Consider the following 27,372-nt stretch of genomic DNA (forward strand, 5'->3'; position numbering starts at 1 on the left):
GTTGAGCTTGTCTATGATGCCTGAGTGGGGTATTGTGTCAAAGGCCTTAGCCAAGCGCAGGTAGGTTGTGTGGACTGTGTAGCCCTCATCAACGGCTCTACTGACAGTTTCAAAGTAGTCAACTTGGTGCAAACGCAGGATCTGCACTGTACAAAGCTGAATTGGGTGTGATCAAGGGTCTGTAGGACACCAATGTCTCTGTGTGGAAGCTCCATAATGACCCTTCACAAAGCTTTGCAGACAAGGCTGTTTAAGCTTGTGTGGTGGTAGCTGCCAGGGTCTGTGGAGGCATCTCCTTTGTGGAGTGGGACCACTGTTGCCGTACGCCAGTGTTCAGGTACAGATCCTGTAGCAAGACTAAGGTTAAATAGGATCTGCATATACAGGTTTATCTCCATCTGTAGTTCACATAGCATGCAACTGGGGATACCATCAGGTCCCATTGATGCTGTGTACTCGTCTTTGCTGACTGTGGCTCTCACATGGACATCCAGGATGACAGTGAGGTTACATACAGCTGTGATAACTATCATGTCTTGGGGGTGAGGGACGGGGTACATTGCACTGAACTGGTCTGCCAGGGTGTCAGTAATATCTGTCAGGTCCCTGGGATATAAGTTGTTGTGTACCAAATCTGAGCATATATGAGGGTTCCCACCCAGGCGTCAGACATAACTGAAGAAAGCAGTGTGGTTACCTTCATCGTCTGTGGTGATTTATGTCCCCAAGTTGAACTTGGGTGTCTTTATGTGAGAATGTAGCTTTCTACTACTGCTGATCACAGCTGCCTTACATTCTGGAGATGTAGCTCTGTCTTGCATTAGTATCCTTCATCTGTTATACAGTTTGTTTATGGCTGGGGTCCACCAGACAGGCCACTTTCCCTTGGTGGTGAAGGTGTCATTCTCATTTGTGATTGCATGGTCCATGCTTACTCGGAGATGTCCGTAGAAAGTGTCTGTGCAGGAGTCACCATTGTGTGTTGTGGTTTCCACTGGCCCAGTGGGCTTAATGGATACCATCTCAGTCCGAAGAAGTGTGAAGTCAGCTTCTGAGCTGTTTGTCACTATACCCTGGTATCATACTAGCACTGACACAGGTGTAAACAATTCCCAGAATCCACCAAACAAGATGGACATGGAGGCTTGCACGTGCCCTGGGGGGGTAGCCTAGTATGAACCCATTATGATACAGATTGTACAGGACACTACAGATAACCCCAAGGCTGTTGCAAATGATGGTAGTAAGCATGTTGTTGATTCCTGGATATGCTCCGGATCACACCGATATTACAAACAACATACCAGACACACACAGGTATGGCCAACATACATCCTGACATGTGCAGTGCAAACCCCCATAATGCCAAATACCTTCCCAGCAGACTGCCGCCTCCCTGACATTATGTCACCCTTACCACAGGAGTGCATTGCCAAAGAGCAGTGTACAACAACAGTGGGTGTTCTCAACAAAGGTGTCTCCTGAATGGATAGGAAAAACAACCACCACAGAATCATGAGAGGTTTGGTCTGCACAGCTATGGAAAGGACCAGCATGTACCACAGACATAATGATATTGTGGATCTATTGACACCCGACCCTACCCAGTGTGGGTTTACAAAGTGCAGACCCCACCCCTAAACATGTGTGACTCAGTTGAAACAGTACTTGAAGTCAGTGATGAGGGCAATGTGGTCCACACAGTGTAGCGGACCTTGCAAAGCCTTCTGTACAATACCCTATGTGTTCCGTATAGATTTGCTCACCAGCTGATATATACACCCCAATGTCATGGGAGGGTTGCAAACCAGACCAACGACAGAACTGACATGGTCAGACATGCAGCAGCCATGTCAGACTACAAACCACATATAACAGGCATCCCACAAAGCTTGGTCCTGGGACCTTCACCATCTGGTATATATGCCCCATAGGTACAGGCCAACAAGTAAGGACTGTGCTGGAACATGTTTGTAGAGGACAACAAGCCGCCTGACATATCTGATACACCAGCTGACACAAGCATCCCAAAAAGGGCCCACATAGAAACAGACAGCTGGTGCCATAGCCATGTCAGCATGTTAAATGGTGAAAACAGTATAGTCAGCCTCTGTGGATAATCCAGTAAGTGACCACCAATTCCCACATAGGTGTCGACCCATGACATTCCTAACATGTAATGCCAGAATGGGGACACAAGGTGATAGATATCCTGCATTGGACAAAAATGTGGCTGTAGGGTTAACAGCAACAATCCATATACCAACCTAATCATGAGGGTTATGACATCTAGCTAAGGGGAGGTCATTGTGGTTTTGCAGTTATCTTTCAGCAGCATTACAAATGACCACAACAGCCTGTGTGGTGTACCTCAGCAGATAGATTCAGCAACTGTAAAGTCCACAACAGTACCTCACCAGGAGTATCAAAGAGCTGGAACACATGTAATGTGTCGCCTGATTAAACAGAATGCAGTTACACACACTGCCATGCTGGCCACCCAGACACAAGCTGTGCCTGATGTAGAAAGCCATGTCCAAGCTGTCAGCAATGCACATGCCGTACCTTGTACAATGTGAATGGCAGGGAGATATGCACATGAGGGACCTGAACCCCAGCACTGACATATATAGGACAGGCTGTACTGCATTATCCAAAACACAGAGGCCACCCCACACATGAGTAAACTAACACTACAGGTTGTCCATAAAGACACTGGTTGAGTCCCTCAACAGGAATCCTAATGAGTGGATGGGAGATGGGAGGTTTACCCTGGGTATCAATGTTATGTCACAGGTAGACAGAGGCACAGTATACTAAACAAGACATATGACATGTCAAACAAGCGCTTACAATGTGTTGATGGACAAACACATTCTCCGACTAGCATTAGGTCAAGATACCTCTTGAACACAGCCAGCAAGGTGCTCTGCCTCAAATGGACCAGGATTGTATTCCACAGCATAGGAGTCTCGGTGATAACTCCATCCCTACAACATGTCCAACATACATCCCTGCTAAGGTGTCAGTCACCTGCACTAGTGGTTCAGGTGGATCTTCTGAGTCTGAGGTGGAGCATGTCCATTAATCTCTGTTTGGACATGGCCTCGCATGTCAGGCACATGTCACCTCTAAGCAGATGGTATGTGAGTGAATAGAGTGTGAGTGTCTTCAATCTGGCAGCATGTGACAGCTGTTGTGGTTCCTTGATCCTTTAGGTGGGGACAGTCAGGGTGTCTCCAATTGCTGCAGATGTTGGGTGAGATACAGCCAGAATAGGGCATTTGACTTGATCACCGGTCTGATAACTGAAGAGTACAGGGAAACAATGACCCACTAGATCTGGATGTGAATCCCATCCTTATCAGGTGGGCAATGTAGAAGGTCTTCCTAGCCACTTTAGCAATGTGAGTCTGAGAAGAATGGCGACTGTCAACCTGGGTCCCCAGGTCCGTGATAACCTCCTCTGTGCTTAGAGGATTGCCACCAATATGGTAGCTTGGGGTCACCTTGCTTTTCCTGAAGGGTATGTCTACACATGTTGTGCACTCTGACTTCAGGCCATGGCCCTGGCACCAGCTATCAGTTACTGTGAGTCCCTTCTGAAGGATATCTGTGTGTGATGCACTGTCCACTATGGTGCCCAGTGTGCACTCATCTGCTAACATTGTCATCCAAAGTCCTCCCATGTTGGCCTGTTCTCATGGGAAGTACATGACAAACAATGGTGGCCAAGGACTGAGCCCTGTGTGACACCACCTGTGACCAGCCTGGAGTCTAACATAGTGCCAGCAACTCTAACCCTGTGGGTCCCATCCTTAAGCCAGTTTGCAACCCATCTTGTGACATATGGGTTTACATTTCAGTTGTGAGGTCTTTCCACAATACCTGAGTGGGGTATTGTGTTGAAAGTGTTAGCAAGGCCAAGGTAGGTTGTATGGACTGCCTTTCCCCAACAATGGCCTAAGTGACCAATTTGAAGATGTCAACCCAGTACAAAAGGCATGATCTGCCCATGACCAAGCCAAAATGGGATGGGTACAATGTCTGCATGTCCCCTATATCTTTGTTTATGAGCTCAATTATGATCCTCTCCATAGATTTGCAGACTACACTTGTTAAGCTTATGGGGCAGCAATTAACAGGGTCTGTAGAGGCACTGCCTTTGTGCAGATGTGCACAACTGGACCTTAACCAGCCTGTTGTGCACACTATGGAAATGTAAATCAGTGATAGGACTGAAGCCCAGGATACTGACCACCACAGTGAAAGTACTGAAACACTACACTAGACAGTGCTACAGTGTTAGGTCAGTATGAGCGGATGTTGACAATTGTGTGCAAAGTATCCCATGCAAAACCTGCAGGCACAGTATACTCCCAGTTTTGTTCACAAAAAGCATTCGGACAGTAACTACACAACATGGCACAGAACACACAACCATAAACTGGAGGTATTTGTTGAAGGTCACACTCATCCACAAATGTGATGGGCTGCAGAGTTCAACATATGTAAAGCCCACACTGGGCATGCTCACACACTTAGATAAATGAGACATCTTTCACACAACATGCCACAGGAAGGCTGAACTGGGCATGCTCACACACTTGGTCCAAATGTTACCCCTAGCAAATGTGAAAACACACCAGAGGATGGTCGTCCCCCTTTCTAGACACTGATCATGTAAGCACCCTATAAGTATATTGGAGAAAAGGATTCTCTCAGTAATCTGAATAGAGCGCCGTGCTAATGCGTCCGTCTCTAGTGTCATAACATAGTTAGGTAGGGGTTTGAATCCAGCAGGTGGCAAGTGTGTGTGAAGGGGGGTAAGTGTGTATGAAAGAAACATCCCTTTTGGCAACTGGGAAAACACACCACAGGATGATCATTCCACTTTCTAGACTCTGATGATGTCAGCACCCTATAAGTATATTGGAGCAAAGGATTCTCCCAGTAATCCGAATAGCGCCCGTGCTAATCGTCCATCTCTAGTGTCATAACATAGTTAGGTAGGGGTTTGAATCCAGCAGGTGGCAAGTGTGTGTGAAGGGGGTAAGTGTGTGTGTATGAAAGAAACATCCCTTTTGGCAACTGGGAAAACACACCACAGGATGATCATTCCACTTTCTAGACTCTGATGATGTCAGCACCCTATAAGTATATTGGAGCAAAGAATTCTCCCAGTAATCCGAATAGCGCGCCGTGCTAATGCGTCCATCTCTAGTGTCATAACATAGTTAGGTAGGGGTTTGAATCCAGCAGGTGGCAAGTGTGTGTGAAGGGGGGTAAGTGTGTATGAAAGAAACATCCCTTTTGGCAACTGGGAAAACACACCACAGGATGATCATTCCACTTTCTAAACTCCGATGATGTCAGCACCCTATAAGTATATCAGGGGAAAGGACTTTCCCCAGTAATGCGAATAGCGCGCTGTGCTAATGCGTCCGTCTCTAGTGTCTTAACATAGTTAGGTAGGGGTTTGAATCCGGCAGATGACAAGTGTGTGTGAAGGGGGTAAGTGTGTGGGTATGAAAGAAACATCCCTTTTGGTAACTGGGAAAACACACCACAGGATGATCATTCCACTTTCTAAACTCCGATGATGTCAGCACCCTATAAGTATATCAGGGGAAGGACTTTCCCCAGTAATGCGAATAGCGCGCTGTGCTAATCGTCCGTCTCTAGTGTCTTAACATAGTTAGGTAGGGGTTTGAATCCGGCAGATGACAAGTGTGTGTGAAGGGGGTAAGTGTGTATGATTGATATATCCCTTTTGGCAACTGGGAAAACACACTACAGGATGCACATACCCATTTCTAAACGATATCACAATTATGTATGGCTTTTGATTACAGACATGCCATGTGTGTTGTGCACACACAGAATGCCCATGTATGTGGGTTGTCCCTCACAATAATGCATGACATTGATTACACGGGTTATGGCAATGAACACATGATGTATGTGTGTGCCAAATACACATATGTACCTGTGACTTTCAATAGTTACCATGTGTGATGCCTGCCACATGTGAATACATGGTATTTGCACAGGGTAACATTATGACCGTGGTCTTCTGTGCAGATGCTGCATGTGGGATGTGTATATACAGTGTGAGATGTAGATGCTATCAGCCTAGTAGTGAGGGATGCACACCTGGTCTGGGGCATAAGGTCTACATGTTGTTAATGTACAGGAGCTGCATGTTTTCACCTGTTGTGGTAGTGGTAAGACAGTATTCCATAGCAATGCAGTGACTGCATGCTAAGAACCATTCAGCTAGGGTGTTGTAGATACACTTATTCATTAGCATTCAGTAATTTGTCGGAATCCCTGGTGAGGGTCTGATGCCAACCAAGGTCAGGGGTCTACCAGCCTGTGTCACTTGCTCAGTGATCCCTTCCATGTTCCCTATCACGTATCCCAGTGAGCGACATCCCACATCAGCTGTGGTGGCATGGACAATGACTGAGTCATATGCATCCATGCATCTGACTGACTTTTATGTTGTTGTTACAGTTTGGCCATGTGTTTCCATCTCATACATGTGATGTACATCAATGGGTAGGGGATAGGGTTGACTGTGTACATGTGGCAGCTGTAACATTACTACATGACACACATATTCCACAACTGTACCATAGAGGTGACTGACAACTGACCTTTGCACATGCTACCAGAGTATTGAGATTACATTGGTGATTGACAGCACATAGGGCCAATGGTGAAAAAGAGACATAGGTCCATAGGTTCGTACAGGGATATCTGCCCAGGGCATGTATCCACCTAGCCAGAATGTGCGTGCCTTTCAACATGCATTGTGAATCTGTCTTGCTATACCCTTTTCCAAGGTTAGTATACTGTGCCTCTTTCTCACAGTGACACATAAGTGATACCCAGGGTAACCCTACAATGTCACATCCAGTCATTAATATCGCTCTTGAGGATAGTCACTGAGTCAGTCCGCCTAACCTCTATTGGGATAATAATCAGGAATGAAGGGTGCCTCTGAGTTGTGAATGTGCCCCTCCACCATGTCCTATGTATATCACTCCTGAAGTTCATGTATTTCCAGCGTGTATCCTGGTGGGATCTGGATATTCTGAGATGCAGCATGGCCATTACGTGAGGGTATGACCTGGCCTTCTATGTAAGGCACAGATTGCCTATGAAGAGGCAGTATGTCACTGAGTAGAGCTGCTGCTACTTTAACCAGTCAGTATGTGGCATCTGTTTGAGCACTTTGATCACCTTGTCGAGGTACATATGTGGTAGCCCCAGTTGCTGCAGGTGTCTGGTAAGGTGCATGCCGACAGGTTCATCATAGTCAATTATGGGCATGATGAGGGATGAGTAAAGGGCACAATGTCCTCCCCTGGCCTACATGTGGATCCCATGATGATGTGGCCCATATCACATGCTTACCTAACCACTTTGTCCATGTTGTTGTCAAATGGTAGGATGCTATCAACCTCGTACCCCAAGGTCCGTAATTCCTAGGTCTGCACTTACTGCTTTAACACATATGTGATACATTGTGTACATTTACTGTTTGACAATGGGATGACTATACTCTTTCTGTCATTCATGTTGAGGCCATGGCTGTGGCACAAGTCGTGTGTTTGCAAGAGTCCCTTTTGGAGGATGCGTGTGTTAGCTGTTGAGTTGATTATGGTGTTAGGTCTGCAGTCACCTGTGGCGTGCTGAGCCACAGTACTTCCATGTTGGCCTGTACCTATGACAAATATATAATGAACATGACAGCCCCTAGGGCTTTGCCTTGTGGGACACCACTTGTACCAGGTTGGAGGCTGACATGGCTCCAGCAATTCTACCATGTGTGTTCTGCCCTTGAGCCACTGTGCAATACCCATAGTGACATAGGGGTTAATATGTACACTGGTGGGCTTCCTAGAATGCACAAGTGGGGTATTGTATCCAAGGCTTATGCAAGGTCCAGGTAGGCTGTGTGGACCTCCTACCCCTTGACAGTGGCCTTGGTGACTGTTTCAAACAAAGCAAACAGGTTTGATAGGCAGGATTTGCCATTGACAAAGCCAAACTGTGTATGGTGACATGTCTGTAGGTCCACAATATCTAGATATGTGAGGTTCTTGATGATTCTTGCCATAGCTTTGCAGACAAAGCTAGTCAGACATATGGGCGAGTAGTGTCCAGGATCCGTGACGGCACCACCTGCATGTTGAGGGACCACTGTTGCTGTATGCCACTCTCTGGTCACATATCATGTATTAAGGCTGGGATTGAACAGTGGTGTTATGTCTGGGTGTAGCTCTTCTTGTGGTTCATGTAGGACACAGCCTGGGACACTGTCTGGTCCCATTGATGCAGTGTTTACTGCTTTGGGAAGGGCATCTCTTACCTGAGCATCTGTGATGTCAGGGGGGGAAGCACTGTGCTGCGAGACATATGTTCCCTTTTGGTGTGGTGGGGAGAGAAGGCAGCATTGAACCTGTCCACTAGGATGATGGCAATGTCTGTGTGTTTTATATTTTGTGTGACATATTGTATTACCTCTGAGCATATCAGGGTAGTACCACCCAGGTTACTAACATAACTACAGGCAGCCTTGTGATTATCCTCAGTGGCTTGTGGAATCCTCTCTCAAAGATGGCCTTAGACAATCATATGGGTGCCTGTAGTTGTCTTCCAATACTCATCAGTGGTGCCTTCACATTTTGGGAGGTTGTTGTATCATGTAGTGGCGCCATCCTTCTATTGTATAGTGTGTTTATGGCTGGTGTCTGGTGCCCAGGACATCTGTCTTTGGAGAATTGGGTCATGCTTTCATATGTGGCTTCATGATCCATGCATTCCTGAATGTGTCCACAGAACGCCTCTATACAGGTATCTGCAGTCTGGTCCATAGTTTGAACAGGCCTTGGGCCTTTGAAGGCTTCCACATCATTTATGACGGGTGTGGACTTGCTTCTCATGAGCTGTTGACAGGCGTGCGCACTCCAGACAGAGCAAGGGAGGGTCACAGTCAGCTACCTGTTGGGACGTACCTCCCTGGACCACATGGAAAGAGACACAGAGGAGCTCTTACAGCACCCTCTCAAACTCAGGTCTCCCACACAGCCTTCATGCTGACACAGGAGAGTTTAGATTACTCTGCAAACACCATCATACTGGGTGATGCCAGCTACCCAAACATAGACTGTGTACATTACACAGGCCACAATACCCAAGCTCTAAGATTCCCATTGATCAGACATTCTTTGGCTATGGAACAGGTAACCAACCTTCCCACAAGAGGGGCAGATATACTAGAGCTGATCTTTACAAACATGAGTAAAACTAATCACCACTGGGAGTATATCCCTCATTGTTGCAATCAAACCATATACTAATCACACTGGTGTTCTGGATCCCCGACATATGCAAACCTCCAACACATCGATGTGTGTGTGTGGGAAATGTCCCTATTAGCAACCGTGACAGTATCGTACAGGATGCAGATCCCCCTTTTGAAATAGTGATGATGTCAGGACTGTATAACTATATCACCTGTAGTAAAATCCTCCAGTAATTTGCATAGCGCTCTGCTAATGTGTCTTTCTTCAGTGTCATAACGTAGTTAGGTGGGGGTTTGAATCCTGCAAAGGGAATGTATGAGTGTGGTTTATGTGTGTGCACTATGCTGGGAGGGTTAACTGCCTTTTGCCAACTGGGAGAACACAGTACAGGGTGCACATCCCTCCTCCTACACACAGATGATGTCAGCACCCTCTAAGTACAGCATTAGTAAACGTTTCTCCAACTACTGCAAATAGCACACTCTGCTAATGTGTCTGTTTCTACTGTCATTGCACAGTTAGGTGTGGGTTTGAACCTTGCAAATGGAAAGTATGTGTTTTACTGTTGGTGGGGTTAGTGTGTGTGCACAATGATGGGGTGGGATGTGGCTTTTGCCACATGGGGCTATGCACTGCAGGGTGGTCATTACCCTTAACAAGCAGTGATGTTGATAGCACCCTATACAAACAAAACTACAAAACAGAAGGTGTTGGTACTGATAACACATGTAAGGTAACACTTGTTCAAGTAATGTCCACAAAGCGGAGTAGGATAATAAAACATTTCTTTTATTCTATACAGACAACATGACTACAGACAACTAAGTGCCAGTACTCAGTATAGTGTTACATGCTACTTGAACATGCACATGTACCGAATATACCTAGATAGTGTTCTGAAGCCTGAATGTGGCGAGTGTGTGGATGTGGGATGTGTCTGTGTGTGCATTTCCGTATGGGAAGCATGTTTGCTGTGGCAATCAGGGTACTACAGTACCTGATGCACATTACATCTTCCAACTGATGAGGTTGCCTGCACCCTGTGAGTACAGGTAGAGAAGGGGATGCCAGTAGTAAACAACATAGTGCACTTCTGAAATGTGTACCTGTCATGTATCAACAGCTACTCATGTAGGGTGATAAATAATGGGAATGGCAGGTGGCGTGTGCATGTGTGTGGGTAGCAGGGTGTGTATAAATGCATGTGTGACAGAACAGATACATGTAGCTGAATCTACATAACAGCACAAGATGCACATTGCCATAGTCAATGTTAGCATGTGATGGTGTGCAGCAGGTACACTTTGTTAAGTAGTATGGGTGCAGATAACAATTGAGGACATTCATACAGTTACTGCAGCAGGACTGATGGGATATACACACATTTATACTGCAACACACAACAGTTACCAACATGTTACTACTTATACACATCTATGTAGTCACCCTGTGCATCAGCAACGTGTTTACCTTTACCTGCACCGATGTTGTAGTATGCAGGAGGTGGCACAGTGTCATCATATGCACAGGGTGTGGGTTAGATATGCCCAAGCCGGCCACTGGTAACACCAATTGACATGTGTGTGTATGTGTGTTTGTGAGGGGCAGCAGTACAGGGTGGACCGTTGTTGGTGCAGTGTGTGTGTGTATGTGTTTGCCCTAGGTGTTAGGTTTCTGCATGTGTGTAAGCACGCACACAGTCCCACATAATGGCTGCCATGTACAGGGTTTTGTGGACAGCCACAGACTGCACCTGTCAGGTCATCCAAATCAGTGTCTGTGGGCACGGACACGGTACCTGTGCCTGGCAGGGTGCTACGGGCGTATCGGTACTAACCCAGACTGGGTACTGTCATCGGAAGCAGGGGTGTGTTGACTGGACACAGTTCCCTGTTGGGACTGTCCAGAGCCACGTGCGTGGTCTCCTGGGCGTCTGGATGACAGCACAGACCCAGCATTGCTGGGGCTGGTGCTGGCACTTGAGCAGCGAGTGGGCCCGTTATTAGATCGCGGCCACTGCCAGCTGGTGCTCTTGCACCATTGTTATATTGTATAACCATTGCATATTGTATAACAATAGTAGGAGGCTACTGCAGCACAGGGCAGATTCACATGACGGGAAGGCATCTGTTGTCTGCAGTGTTAAGATGCTTCACATTCACCAAATGCACAGATATTGCCAACAATTTTGCAGACAGTTTGGGTGCAGGTACCCCCATTGTCCTACACACGTGTTATTAGTTATCCCAGATGACTGTAACCTCCCTATCCTCTCACATGTCCAGGTGAGAGCCACCCTCATCATTGCAGAACACATATCATCACTGTTACGGAATGGTATCCCTGGATGTGTGCTACATTCACCCCTGGAGGACATAGCACCACAGGACAGACTGATATTAATCCATGGCCATACTACAGGATATGTACCTGAACAGTGCCATACATACACAGTGGTCCCACACCAATGAGGAGGAACCTCTACTGACCCTGGGAACTACTGCATCATATGCACAACTGGCCTTGTGTTCTAAGCTATGGAAGTGTTAGTTATGGCCCACATGTACAACAATTTTACATATGTTTATATTTCATGACTATCTACACACAACCTATCTCATGGACATACCTATTGATAGTGAACTATGATACATTTGGAGGTGTCACAGTATACACAGGATTAACCTGCTACTTTGCATTACCTGTGTTTGTGGCAGCTTTTGGTGAGTCAGTCGTGCTGCTTGTATTTTGCTGCTGTTGCTGCTGCTGCTGCTGCTGCTGTTTTGCTGCTTGCTGTCAGTATATTTTGTTTTCTCTCTCTGTCTGTCTCTCTCTCTCTTTCTCATTCGGTTAGTGCAATGACTGTATTGCATGAGTGGAGTGTGGGTACTGAATACTTTTGTAGGTATCTGCATGGATCCATGTGATGGCCTCTGCACCAATTGTAAGGCAGCATTTGCTAATTGCAAGCAGCTGGGTGTGTACTAATTGCATGTCTCACTGTGATTTCAGGACACTGCTATAAAAGGGTATGTGAGATAGGCGTTGCCCTTTCAGATTGTAGGGCGTGGACCATGCTGGTATGCTGTTGACAGTGTTCTGTGAGTGTGAAGGTTAGTACATCTCCCATGCTTCATGCTGTGTTGTAGATTCAGGTTGCTGCATTTATCTTGCCTGTTCCCTGTAGTGAGTGTGTATGCATACTGACACCTACAACTATATGTCATATGTATTGCTATATGAATATATATATATATATCTGTGTACATATACATACTTTCATATATGTACATTAGCTGACATTATTGGGTACAAGCTAACAATTAGCAGGGCTGTTTCCATTAACACTACTCTAGTATGGGAATCCAGTAATTGGGACTATAAAAGTCTGCCTGACATGCTTTGGGTAGTAGACATACTATATTGCCTTTATCTTCATTCCTACTATTACATGTTCCACTTATTTAGCACTATATTCCTGTATGAGAGTCATGGCTTAGTGGTAGGTCATACAGACTAGTGTTACAATGGTCTTGTGGTAGGGCCTACTAGTATGCTCATATTCTGCTTTTGGATTGAGTATAGGGCCTATCAATCACAGTGCTAGAGGCACCTTTAAGCAGTTAAAGGGCTTAGTAGGTCTCACAGGAGCCAGGCTGTGTTGCAGATTCTGGTTGCTGCATATATCTTCACTGTTTCCTGTAGTGAGTGTGTATGGCTACTGAGACCTACGATTATATTTCATATGTATTAATATATATTTATATATATGTATGTGTTGATATACATACCTTCACATCTGTACATTACCTTACATTATTATGTACAAGCTAACAGGTAGCAGGGCTGTTTCTGCTCACACTGAACTAGTATGGGAATCCAGTAATTTGGCCATTAAAACTCTACCAAACATGCTTTGGATAGTACATCTCCTATATTGCCTTTATACTGATTCCTACTATTACATGTTATATTTATTTTAGCAGTGTGCTCTTCCACAGCAGGCATGGCTTAGTGGTAGGTCAAACAGACTAATGTTACCTAGGTCCTGGTTTCAAGACTGACAGTGGGAATTTTCTACTTTGCAAACTTTGAAACTGAGTACAGGACCTGTCAATGCAAGTGTTGAGGCCACCTGTAAGCAGTTAGAAGGGTAAGTAGGTCACACAGGGGTCAGGCTGTGTTGCAGATTCAGGTTGCAGCAATTATGTTAACTTTTTCCTGTAGTGAGTGTGTATGGCTACTGAGACCTACGATTATATTTCATATGTATTAATATATATTTATATATATGTATGTGTAGATATACATACCTCCACATATGTACATTACCTTACATTATTATGTACAAGCTAACAGGTAGCAGTGCTGTTTCTGCTCACACTGAACTAGTATGGGAATCCAGTTATTTGGCCATTAAAACTCTACCACACATGCTTTGGATAGTACATCTCCTATATTACCTTTATACTGATTCCTACTATTACATGTTATATTTATTTTAGCAGTTTGTTCTTGTAAAGCAGGCATGGCTTAGTGGTAGGTCATACGGACTAATGTTACCAAGGTCCTGGGTTCTCTACTGACAGTGGGAATTTATTTTTCTTAGCAAACTTTGGAACTGAGTACAGGACCTGTCAATCAAAGTGCCATAAAGGCACTTTTAAGCACTTTAAACCAGGTCTGCTTTCGTTTCTGGAGCTCACGATCTTGCGCACTGGCGGTGAGCTCCGCTAACACAAGCACACCAGCTATTTTCTTTGAAAGAAAAGAACAAGGGGTGACAGGAAAGTGGTGAAAAGGGGTCACAAAGAGGGTAAGACAGTAGGGAAACAAGCGTGGGATTTGCAGGAAGGGTGTAGGTAAGGCCCATAGATGCCCATGTCTTTTGCAGCAACAGCTGTATATTTCTATGTATTTTGGTGAGACATTTGAAACCTTCCACCTCTGAGAGAGGTGTCAGGACAACATTAATATTTGTTGTACAGCCAATTGTAATTAACAGTTTAGATGTCCAGCGGACATGTCTGCGACATGGACAGCTATGTATGGGGCGTAATTTTTTGTGGGACAGAGTGCCCTTTTTTTTTTTTTTTACAGGTGGGAGTGGTATGACAGGTGAAGGAAGTCGGTAAAGCTGGGGAGGTAGGTTGGGTAGGTTAACAGACAAGACAGACAAGACGCATACAGGGACGGTGTATGACACACGTGGGGGCTTACACAATTGACGGGGACGGAGGTTGGGATATCTGAGATGCACGAGCCCACAGATGGCAACAGTGGAACTGATATCCCCACCCATAGGCAGTTGCCACTGTTCCTTCACAGCCCAGGACGGGGCTGTGCTGGGGGCTGTGTAGGCGGGGCAATGGCCGGGGCCGTTAGCTGTGCCACACGAGCCTCGAGCTGGCGTGGGGTCCAAGAACAGTGTCTTGGATCTCCCTCGCACCACAGACCGGACACCGGAGGGTGAGTGGGCCGAACCCCTCCGGCCACACTTGCAGAGGGGACGGGCCCCATCCCCTGCAGCGCTTCCACCCGAAGGGGGCACAGGGCCACCGGAGGGGGGTCGGCCTGGGCACTAGTGCCAGGTGCAGTCACCAGCTGAGGTGGGAGAGGTGGGTCCGCTGGGACCTGCCTTCCCAAGCGTTCTAGGTTTGTGAGTAGTTATGTTAGTTTGGGTTAGTGGCATTTTATTCCATTCAGATTAGTTGTAACAGCATGCATTGGTATTCCCATCAAACAAACACCCAGATATGGACACCATTGAACAAGGGGCATATCAATATCACATGCATTATTTGAACAGCAAAACACAGTCAAACGACATGCAGGGTTGATTAATGGCAACAGGCCATCGTATTTGCAGGTATGAACAGGGCACATGCACGAACAGACATGCATATATGTTTGAACGGACAAATGTCCATGATTAATGAAATGTTCACATACCATTATTTAGTGGATGTTGTTATATGGAATTACAGGGTTGGGTGGGGATAGAAAGTGATGACACATTCATATGTTAAACATTAATTCACATTTATCATAGATACACAATTAAGTTGAGGCTGATGTTTCAAAATAATCTTTATTTGACTGTCATGCTACACCTGTTACACATACATCACTATCCTACTTATTTTGAATTTGATCAGATACATCATCCTGCTACACTTTGATGACAGGACAGGGGACAACTATGGCTGTTTAGTCTGTCAGATAATCATTCATTCTATCTGCAAATTGTTTACTGTTATCACCATATACAGATTTTGAGCTAGACATTCAGATTCAGACACACTGAAATCAGTTTGGGATGTTAATTTGTACTTCCCACATGCATTTAGTTCTGTAAAAACACACTGAGGCTTATATATTCAGGGGTTATTACTAGTTTATTTATTCATACATGAGCATTTCTGTCACTCTCATACATTCTGCAACTTCACAGTTCAGGTTGGTACTTCTAGGCTTTGTTCACATATTAGACCTGTGGTGATTCAAACACTTTCCAACAGCCTCACTTCTGTCATGATTCAGCATTTCAACAGGGGATATATCTGACATGTGACTACCTCAGATTCTGAAGCTGTACTCCTGAGACTATACTGCAGGTTACAGTATATTTAATTAATGATGGGACATCTGTATTACAGCACTGTTTAATCCTATCAATTATATTTCCAGTTACACTTGCATACTGATGAACTTGTTGCAGCCATACCTGCAGACGTTCAATTCCTGCTTGCACATTATATTACTTTTAATCAATACACTGCACTGTTCTGATACATCGGACATAATAATATTTATTTACAAGTACTGGGTGGGGTTACTAACCTGCATGGTGGCGCAGCCGCACCAGCCTTCTGGCATGCATCTCGACATTCGCAGAGCGGACACCTGCAGCTGTAATACAAAGGGAATAATATTGGACTACACATCTCCATGGTATCAGCTGTTTGAAATCCTTACATACATGGGTAAAATGTGACTTACTCAGTAGTGGGGCGTTGGGCATTTGCCGGGCCTCCTGGATCCAACGGTTCAATTGGTCCTGCTTGCGTCTCTTCAGGTCCGCATGGTGGTGACGGACCTGCTCACCAGTGCGTGGAATGCCAGTAGCACTGGTCAGCTCACGAGCCAACTGGTCCCACGCCTCAGCCCTATATACTCCCCATGAGACCTGGCCCTGCATGAGTTGGGCCTCGTGATTATGGACAAGGAGCCAGACCATGTATCTGGACTCCTCAACGCCCAACGCTGTGCTCGAAAGCAACGTCCCTCACCTACTCCACTCATGCTGACTGCAAGTCTGTTCTACAATCAGTTATGCTGTGTATTCCGCCTATGGGGCTTATATATGCCGCTTTTCCGCACATTTCTCTGATTGGCCGTTTTGGAATTGTATCTACTTCACTGAAAATGCTTTCTCATGCTCCATTCTGGGTTTTATCCCATATATATGCTATTTCTGCTTTTCTAGGTATTGCTGTCATGGCTTGGTGGTTTAGTTCCTTGACTCTAGTGCATGGTATCCTGTGTTGAATCTGGCAACTGCTTTTTGCTTTTCCTGACAGAAATGAGTTGAAGACCTGTCAATCAAACATGCCAAAAGCACTTTTAAGCACTTTAAACCTGTTCTGCGCTCATTTGCGGAGGTAACGATGCGCACTGGCAGTTAGCCTGTGGCGGGCGGCATAAGCGGTGTGCGCTGGGATAAATCTTAATTGGCTAGTGACACACATGTTCAGCTAATTGCACACAGTTTCAGCCTGTTTATCCGCTGCTTGGCAACGGGCACGCAGTTTGCAGCTTTTAAACACTACTCGACTACGGGCACTCTGTCTCACGGCAGCTTAGCTATCAGTACATTTCTGACTATTTTTATTCTTATGTTACTTCAAAATATATGCTCTGTTTCATTCCATTTTACAAAAGGGAATACATTTACATTTGTACAATACTGTCTGGGGGCTTTTAGTGCTTATTTACAAAAATAAAAAAGGTTGCTGTAGGGGCTCGAACCCTGCTTGCCTACACATAGGGCGGTACTCTACCACTAAGCTATTATTTCTTGGCTTACTTTGCATATTTAGTTCTTATATCCTTTTCCCTGACTGCTAACTGTGATTGCGCTAGTAGCACACCAGCACACAGTAGCAAACATTTACGGGTTTAACAAAAAAAAAAGGTTTTCATTTACTTTTATGACATCTCTTCACTTTATACACTGATGGCCAGTCGGGGCATGTGTTGTATAGTGTGTTTATTCACATTTTCATGGCCTTTCTCGTGGCTGTTTACTTTCAGCCATTCTAGTTTTCGGGCGTGTCCACTTGCAGAGCTTAGCCTACAGACCGCCCCTCTCTTACACGGACCGTGTAAGAGTTACTGGTGTGATTCAGCATGCCTCATGCACCTCATGCATATGCATGACATGCTGACATCACACAGTTTAACTGCAGCCTCCGTGTAAGAGTTATAACTCTTACACGGAGGCTTCCTGAATCTGGCCCTATATCTCTAAATATGAACAAATACCTGTTTATACCTTATACCTCTTTACTCTCCCTTCTTCACTCATGTTCTTACTTCAATCAGTTTCTCTCCCCCCTGACTTTCTAAGTATGCCATAACTCTATTTTTTTCTCCAGTCCATATTGCAATTCCTGTTTGCATTATATTAACTTACCTTTAATTTCTCTAAACTGGCTAAAATATCTCTAAATATTAAATAATTGTCATACAAGTTGTATCTATTCTTAACCGTTGTTTTCACATTATGTTTAATTTGGTATAATTATTTAAACCAAATATTTTTATTGTTTTTTTATTGTATTATTTTTGAAGATTGTAAAATTATTGTCTTAAAAATGTTTTTGTAATACTTTGGAGCTTTTCTGTGCGGGCCTTTGCTGAAATTGGGCACCTACCCAGTTGGAATTTCCTGGTAATCAAATGTCAACAAATAAATACATAAATAAATACAAAAATAAATAAAAATAAGTAAATACATAAATAAATACATAAACAAATAAATACATAAATAAATAAATTCATAAATACATAAATAAATAAATAAACAATAAACAAATACATACATACATGCATACATACATACATACATACATAAATACATACATGAAAATCATAGTCAGAAAATCCTTCTGTTTGGCCCAGTTAGTTTCCAATGGAATATCATCACTATCCAAAAATGTCTTATATCCATACTCTTCCCTTATCAGACCCATCATCAAATATAGTGGCCTCTTTGGAGTGTACCAATCCAAGCACATCACTCAACTGAAAAGACCACAATAATTTTAACCAAAAAAATTAAAGGCCTTAAATCATTCAACTATTACAATAGATTAATTCAACTCTGCTTATTCTCAGTAACCTACTGACTGCTGTGAGGTGACATGTGTCCTATTATCTCAATCATGTAATAGTAATTGAAATACTATGCTTTCAGTTTTCAGACTGTTACAAGCCTAGTAAATGATCAGAGGTCAGAATCAAACCCTGTACTTTGTATTTGTGAAGTTAAGACCTTAAACATTATGCCAACCCTCCCCTACAAAAATTGAAGCTACCCATGGAAAACCCAATCCTATCCAGCTATACCACAGAGCAGGGTTATCTGGTAAGTTATTTTGACAGCAAGTACACACCTGCAGCCGTATAATCAATTATGTTTTTTACAATTAAAAAATGCAAAGCTTAGAGTTTTTGAGCTTATAATGTTATAGATGCACTGTTATCTTAAGCATTGCTCTCAACTGCTTATCTCAACAATAGGGGACAGAACCAAAAAATAATTAATGACAGGTTTTAAATAAAAATAGTACTGATTTTAAATGTTCACTTTAATGAACATTCATGTTCTGAAATAAAAAAGGCTGTGGTTGTAAACACTGCCATTAATCATCGAGCATAAATCACCACCTTCTCTCAAAAAATCATACATTTTAGGAAAGCTAGATCAAACTTTTGAGTTACAATCATGGAAATCCGTAAAAATCAGGGACATCTGAGAGGTATGTTCTAAAGATGCAGTCCAGAAATGCAGGACTAGTAGATTTATCTGCTGCTTGAGCAAGTAACACAGAAACTATGAAGCCACTGGCAGGTAAGTACAAAGCAATAGTGTAACGTCTCCAGAGAAGAGCTGAAATCAGCACTCTGCTTGAGTTAAGTGGAGCCAACACAAATGCATTGCCCTCCTGTGCATGCAGATGACATGGATTTGTATTTTTGTTTGGGTGCATAGCTGTAATGAGTGCTAGATAAAGCAGGAATGCAGACAGGCAGCTTAACTTCCAAAGTCCCTTACAAAATTACTATGGACACCACAGACCTCCAGCTGTACTATCATGTATTATATTGTGTTCCATAAAGGACCATTGCTTCATGTCACCCTTCACTTTTAAAAACTTTAACACTAAAAAGATGACTGAATCTTCTTATACTCTTCCTATATACTCTCTTGCTCACTGTACGTTGTGCAACATTGTACACTATAACATTCTTTGTACATGTATTTTTGTAAGAAGCCATAAAAGTGTAAATATTACGTTGCTTAGCCAACGTCAACAGATGCTCTACTTGCCAAAGAAAGCCTAAACTCCCAGCAGGTTTCCTTCATTAGATGTCAGCAGTCTTTAGGCAGGAATCCACATTCAGACCAAGCTTTGTCCAAGTATTTGGTAACACCCTTCCCCAAAGGGCATATACTGCTATTCAGATAGAGCCAGAAATTATGCAAGTTGTGTAGTTCATCTGTCCTCCTCAGAACTTTGGGGGGAAGACTTTCATCAGGACAAAAACATGGGGGTGCTGTATGCAGCTCCTCAGATTTCATTGTCTGCAACAGGCCAGTGTTAAGGCACTGCAATGTAAGAGCAAAGCAAACAAGAGTATAAACTAGAAAAAATGTAACTTCATTTTGTAACTCTTCTTCACTTAACTCCCCTGTAAAACAAATCCTGCTGAAGTGGTATTATCAGCACTATATTTTACATGTTCTCTAAAGTAAAGACTGTTATGCAAGCTTGCCTGAATATCAGTCTAAACACTCTTCTGTTTTTTTATTTTTGCATGATGCTGCCACAACGAATCATGACTCTTTTTCCTTTGCTCATTTCACTAATTATACTTTCATATTTTGATTTATTTGCGGAGCATTGTTTAAAGAAAATCCTGCAACATACTTCTTCTTTCGGCTTTTCTCGGTTAGGGGTCACCACAGCGGATCACCTGTCTATTCATGATGAAAATCCTGTAACATATTGTGCACTGTTCCTGTTTTTACTCTTAGTTTGACTAGGGGGATTGGCATTCTTCTCCTAATGCATATTTCAGAACTGGATTCTACAGTTCTGCATTCAACAACATAATTCTCTTCGTGATGCCCTAGGCTAGTATTTCATTCTGTTTCACGAATTTGGCTGGAACAGTGGAGCTGTCTTTTGCTGCACAACCAAAGAATACAGATTCTGGAATTCCTGCTTTGACAAAGAACTTTTTCACTTTTAATTTCTTAACTTTTACTTAAAACATGGTTAGATGTTTATCCAGGGGTGGGAACTGATATGATTCACCATGCTCTGGGTAATGTGACTTGCAACCACAACACATAATGACAGTCTAGAAGAGATGGCTTTATAGGTTCATAGGTTATAGGTTCATAGGTTCATACTAGGCTATCTGCCCTAGGGCATTTATAAGCCTAGCCCAGAGTTTTGTGGCTTTCGCCACCCCTTTAGTTTGAAGGAATACTATGCCCATTATTTTGCTGTGCCTCTGTCAAGCAGTGACACTGAGGTTATCCCTGGGGTATACCTGTGATCTCCCATCCATTGGTCAAGACTTCTCTTGAACAAGGCCAGCGAGGTGCTCTGCCTCACATGAACCGGGATTTTGTTCCACAGCATAGGGAGTCTCTGGGTGATGAATCTGTCCCTCCAGCACGTCCTATTAATAGCCGTGTTGAGGTTTAAGTCTCTTGCCCTTGTAGTTCTGATGGATTTAGATTTTTTGAGGTGAAGCATGTTCATTAATTCGGGTTGGACATGGCCTTGTATGTCAGGCACAGGTCACCTCTGAGCAGTCGGTGCGACTGAATAGAGCTGGAGTTCCTTCAGTCGGGCAGCATAAGACATATTTTGAGACCCTTTATCCTTTTAGTGAGGAACTTTTGGGGCCTTTCCAATTGCTGCAGGTGTCGGGTCAGATACATTCCGAATGGGGCATTGTACTCAATCATTGGTCTGATGAGTGATGAGTACAGAGGAACGATGACCTCCCTTGATCTAGATGTGAATCCCTTCATGATCAGGTGGGCAATGTAGAAGGTCTTCCTAACTACTTTGGCAACGTGAGTGTCAAACGAAAGGTTACTGTCAACCTGGGTCCCCAGATCCCTGATAACCTCTTCTGTGCTTAGTGGATTGCCACCTATATGGTAACTAGGGGTAACCTTGTTTTTCCCGAAGGGAACGACTATGCATTTTTTGGTGTTTAACTTTAGGCCATGGCTCTGACACCAGTTGTCCGTTTCTATGAGACCCTTCTGAAGGATGTCTGTGTCAGATGGGTTTTCAACTATGGTGCCCAGTTTGCAGTCATCTGCAAACTTTGTCAGCCATAATCCTCCTGTGTTCGCCTGTACTTCTGAAAAGTAGATGCCGAACAAGAGTGGGCCCAGGACTGAGCCCTGTGGCACACCACTTGTGACAGGCTTGGAGTCTGACATGGCGCCAGCAACTCTGACCCTGTGGGTTCTGTCACTTAGCCAGTTTGCAACCCATCTTGTGACGTATGGGTTTACGTTTAAGCTGGTGAGTTTTTCAATGATACCCAAGTGGGGTATTGTGTCGAAAGCCTTTGCCAGGTCAAGGTAGGCTGTGTGGACTGCCTTGCCCTCGTCAATGGCCTTGGTGACTGTTTTGAAAAAGTCAACCAAGTTTAAAAGGCATGATCTGCCCTTGACAAAGCCAAACTGGGTTGGATCCAATGTCTGCAAGTCCCCTATGTCTTTATTTATGAGTTCCATTATGATCCTCTCCATAGCTTTGCAGACCAGGCTTGTCAAGCTGATGGGACGGTAGTTTCCGGGGTCGGTGGAGGCACCTCCTTTGTGAAGTGGGACCACCGTTGCCATACACCACTCCTTGGGTACGTATCCTGAGGTGAGACTAAGATTAAACAGTTGCCCTAACTGCAGGTTTAATTCCTCATTGAGTTCGTGGAGCACACAACCAGTGACACCATCTGGTCCCATGGATGCTGTGTTTTTCGCCTTGGAGAGAGCAGTTCTCACCTGAGCATTTGAGATGTTTGGGGGACTACAGTCCTCTGGTATAGATATCTCTCCTTTTGGGGGGGGGGAATTTGCACTGAACCTGTCAGCCAGTATGTTGGCAATGTCTGTAGGTTCTGTGATTTTTACATCACTTTGCACTAATTCTGAGCATATCTGGGAGTTTCCTCCCAGGTTTCTAACATAGCTAAAAAAGGCCTTATGATTGTCTTTTGAGTCCTTAGCGATTTTTCTCTCAAAATTTGCCTTGGATGCTTTTATGAGAGATCTCAGTTTTTTACTTCTAATGATCAAGGGTGTCTTCCCTTTTACGAATTTTGCTCCATCTTGTAGTAGCTTTTTTCCTTTTGTTGTAAAGCTTGTTTATGGCTGGGGTCCACCAGACTGGACGCTTGCCTTTGGTACAAAGAGTCTTTGTTTTGTTTGGGATTGCCTGATCCATGCAGTCCTGGAGGTGCTGGTAGAAGGCATTTGTAAGTGATTCAGCGGTTTGAGTAATGGTTTCCGCTGGCTCGGGGGCCTTGAAAGAGACCACACCAGTCTTTAGGAGTGTGAAGTCGGCTTTTGAGAAGTTCTTCACTGTGGTCTTTTTTATCTGGGGTGGGGGCGGGATGTGGACTTCCAGTGAGATTAGTTTATGATCTAATCTCACCAATGATGGGTATACCTCTGGTGTTGAACATTGTGACTCCATGTTTGTGATGATGAGATCCAGTATGTTTTCTCCTCTTGTGGGGATGGTGACCAGTTGTTCCATGGCATTTGAGTTTATGAACTCTAGGAACCTTTGGGCTAGAGTGTTGGGGCTTGAGTAGTGATCCCAGTCTATATTTGGATAGTTGAAATCACACAGTATGATGGTGTTTGGAGATATATTTATCCCCTCCAGTGTTTTCAGGAAAGCTGTGTGAGGTTCCTGAGTTTGAGAGGGTGGCCTGTAACAGGCTACAAACTGCAGAGCAGTCTTGCCTACGGTTAATTGCACCTGGATGGTTTCCGATGCATCGTGCATTGCCACCACCCTTGAGGTGAGGGTGTCCTTGATGAATATGGACACCCCCCCTCCTTTCTTGGTGTTAGGAATGTATTCATTGGTTCCTAGATAAGTAATAGGCTAGCTGCCCTTGTGGGCCATTTTAAGCCTATCTACTTTCCCCAAAGGTGCAAATCAGTCCCTTTACTTTATGTTTGTTAGGTAAATACCTTAACCATTAAGCCATCCCCCCAACCTTGAGGGTATCCTGAGTGATCAAATTATTAACAAACTTTTTTTTGTTTGTTGAAAATTCTAGTGAGACCAGATTTTTCAAATTAACAAGATGAAGATATATACAAAGATGTTTGAAGAGCACTACTTTTGATGGTCAGCCCTTGTTTAAACTGGGATGACTTAGCTCCTGTCCATGAATCCCACCAACAGGAGCACATGGTGAGTGGTATTCATGGTCAGCTGTCCTTGTGCATTTTATGGTAGCCTGTGGCTGGCCTACATACCCCACAGAATGGAACCTTCCAACAATGGACCGTTGGACTTTAACTCCTAACAGCTGAAGGGAGGCCTAGCTATCCTATCCCTCTACCTTATGCATGTCCCTCATTTTCTTCCGGCTTTGTCCTTATGCCTTAATACCTTTAAATGTCTTTGGATAAAAAGGCAGTGGTCTCTCAGCCCTGTTGTGATCACTGCTGTGGATGAACAACCCTGCTTTCCTCTGTCTATTCCTCTACGTTTATAAGAACCAAGTTGAATGACTTTGCACCTACATTTCTGTTAGTCTTAGAGGATAAGGACAGGACTGAAGTAATTTTTAACCATGACAATGTGAAGGATGACAGATGCAGTTCGGGAGAGTGGCAGTCTTTGGGGAGACCTTTTTACAGGTGCACAGTCACACCATCTCAGGCCCCTTTCTGAACTATAAAGTGAGCTCCACTACTCCAAAGGATGTTCAGCACAGTAGTAAGGACACAATGGACTCTGGAAAGGTTAGAATAGTGTAAGATGGGCTATATTCAAAAGTATCTTTCTACAGTTTGCATGCCATCCTGCCCAGGTGCATTTTCTAAAGATGGTGGCATCTAAGGACAGTAATTGGAATCCTCATAGAAGCGAATCATAAAAGAGTGACTGTAGCACTCAGAGACAAAAACTTCTTGTCTTGTTCAGCACAGTAGTAAGAACACAGTGGACTCTGGAAAGGTTAGAATAGTGTAAGATGGGCTATATTCAAAAGTATCTTTCTACAGTTTGCATGCCATCCTGCCCAGGTGCATTTTCTAAAGATGGTGGCATCTAAGGACAGTAATTGGAATCCTCATAGAAGCGAATCATAAAAGAGTGACTGTAGCACTCAGAGACAAAAACTTCTTGTCTTGTGAGATTCGATAGTTAGGAGTGATGAATCATAGAATGAAGGCAGTACAGAAGTAAGTTTATATCACGTCCCAAGACTGGTAGACATGGGTTATATCATGTACCAAGACTGGTAGAAATGGGTTATATCACGTCCCAAGACTGGTAGACATGGGTTATATCATGTACCAAGACTGGTAGAAATGGGTTATATCACGTCCCAAGACTGGTAGACATGGGTTATATCATGTACCAAGACTGGTAGAAATGGGTTATATCATGTACCAAGACTGGTAGACATGGGGAGCAAATAAGCAGGAGCACAGAAACATCTGCATGTGATAAGAAGCGTGATGCCATGGGTAATCTAAGGGCAAAAGACAAAATATCTGATTAGGAAGGGGACTGCAGCATTCCTGCAGGAGGGGTTTAAGAAACTGGGGAGTGGCTTTGGGTATGTGACACTCCATAATACTTTTACAGATGTTGACTCTCTGTGTCATAAGTAATGACAGACTATTTCACATCATGGGGTTCAACAAATGATTAAATAATGGAGTCAGAGTCAGGGTTTTGATATTACAGTGGGGAATAGAGACCAACTTGAAGGGATGATATATTATTAAGCCATGATTCTTTATTGTTATTGTCCACATCTTTTTAATGTATTTGATGTAATAGTTAGTTGCTGCTTTTAAGCACATTGCAGTAAAAGTGTTTTGAACATGCAACAACTAAAGAGCTGAGCTGATTATTGTACATCTCTAATTTTGATTTACGTTAAAGTTAGAGCATAATCTGTTAGTAGCATATTTCTGCTGGACTACTGCCTTCTCGCTTGTTACATGCTCTTTCTATTAAACTTCTTGCTGTGTCTTACTGTTATGTCTGTCATTCTTATTTATTTATTTATTTATTTATTTTATTTTACATTTGTTGACCGGGCTAGTCCAGCTGGATAATTTCCATTTTCAGTGGAGGCCCGGGGAGAAAAGCTCCACAATTAAAACAAGGTTAAACATTTAAGCAACAATGCATACATTTTAGTGTAGTAGAAAATACAGCGAAAAAAAACAGGTAAAAAACAAATAGCCTAAGCTATATATTCATATTTTTTTTTTTTTTTTTTTTTAGAACAGTACAGTAATTTAGTCATTTCAAATAGCAGGGAAAGATAGTGATTTTTACGTAGGGAGGTATGGCTGAAGAGCGAAGAAGTCATTTAGTCTGGATTGGTACAGGAGCAGAGCCAGAAGTTGTTAAGATGTAATAGAAGTTGTTTTTGAAAAGTAGAAAGGAGTCAAGTGATGTAATGTGAGGGGGGAGGTTATTCCATATTTTCCCTATGGAGTTTGAAAATAGACAGTTACCTGCTGTATTTGTAGTTCTAGTGGTGGTGACTTGTATCTTTTGCAGATCGCATAACTGTTTCAAGTTTTTGTAGGGAGTAAGGAGGTTACTGAGAGCTGGTGTTTTTGTTGGTTGATAAAGAATGTTATGTGTAATTAAGAGTTGTAGATAGATAAGCTTGTTAGGTAGTTCTAACCATTGTAATTGTTTTAAGTTATTACAGTGGTGAGTTCTGTACTGGGATGCTGTGGCAAAGCGGGCTATATTATGATAGGATGTAGTTAGTTTTTCAGGTTACCTTTAGAGATTGGTGTAAATAGAGGAAGCATACAGTAGGGTGGAGATAAGATGTGATTGAGCTAAGGTGGTCCGTGCTTCTGGAGTAAGGAAGGGTTTTATTCTGTACAGTGAACCTATCTTTTTATTTACTGCTTTTATAGTGTTATTGATATGACAATCATAGTTAAGATTATTATCAATAGTAACACCAAGCAGTTTGGTAGTAGAGTCTGGGGAGATAAGAGAATTGTCAGCTGCAGTAATAGTAAAATTTAGTTGAGGAGATTTGTGGGTAGGTGAGAATAGTAATAGTTTTGTTTTCTTGGAGTTGAGAAGGAGACATCTTTTTGAGAACCATTGTTCAACGGTTGAAAAGGTAGATTGTGTGAGTGACTGGAGTTCAGATTGGGTGGGAGCTGTACAGATGATGGTAGAATCATCTGCATATTGTATGCAGGTAGTGTTATGGATAGATGATTGAAGATCATTAATAAAGATAGAGAATAAGAGTGGGCCTAATATTGATCCTTGAGGTACTCCTAAGGAGATAGGTAGTAGAGCAGATAGAGAATTTTTCCAGAGTACTGCTTGTTGTCGGTTTTCAAGGTAGGATGAGAACCACGTTAAGGAGGAAAAATCCAAGGCAAGTGAGTTTAGTATGTGTAGGAGAAGTTTATGGTTGACCATGTCGAATGCTTTTGACAGGTCTAGGAAAAGAGAAGCAGTTAGTTTGTTATTAT

This window comes from Protopterus annectens, chromosome 10.part0 (assembly GCF_019279795.1).
Source record: "Protopterus annectens isolate FY-2018-M chromosome 10.part0, PAN1.0, whole genome shotgun sequence".
Classification (NCBI taxonomy): Eukaryota; Metazoa; Chordata; order Ceratodontiformes; family Protopteridae; genus Protopterus; species Protopterus annectens.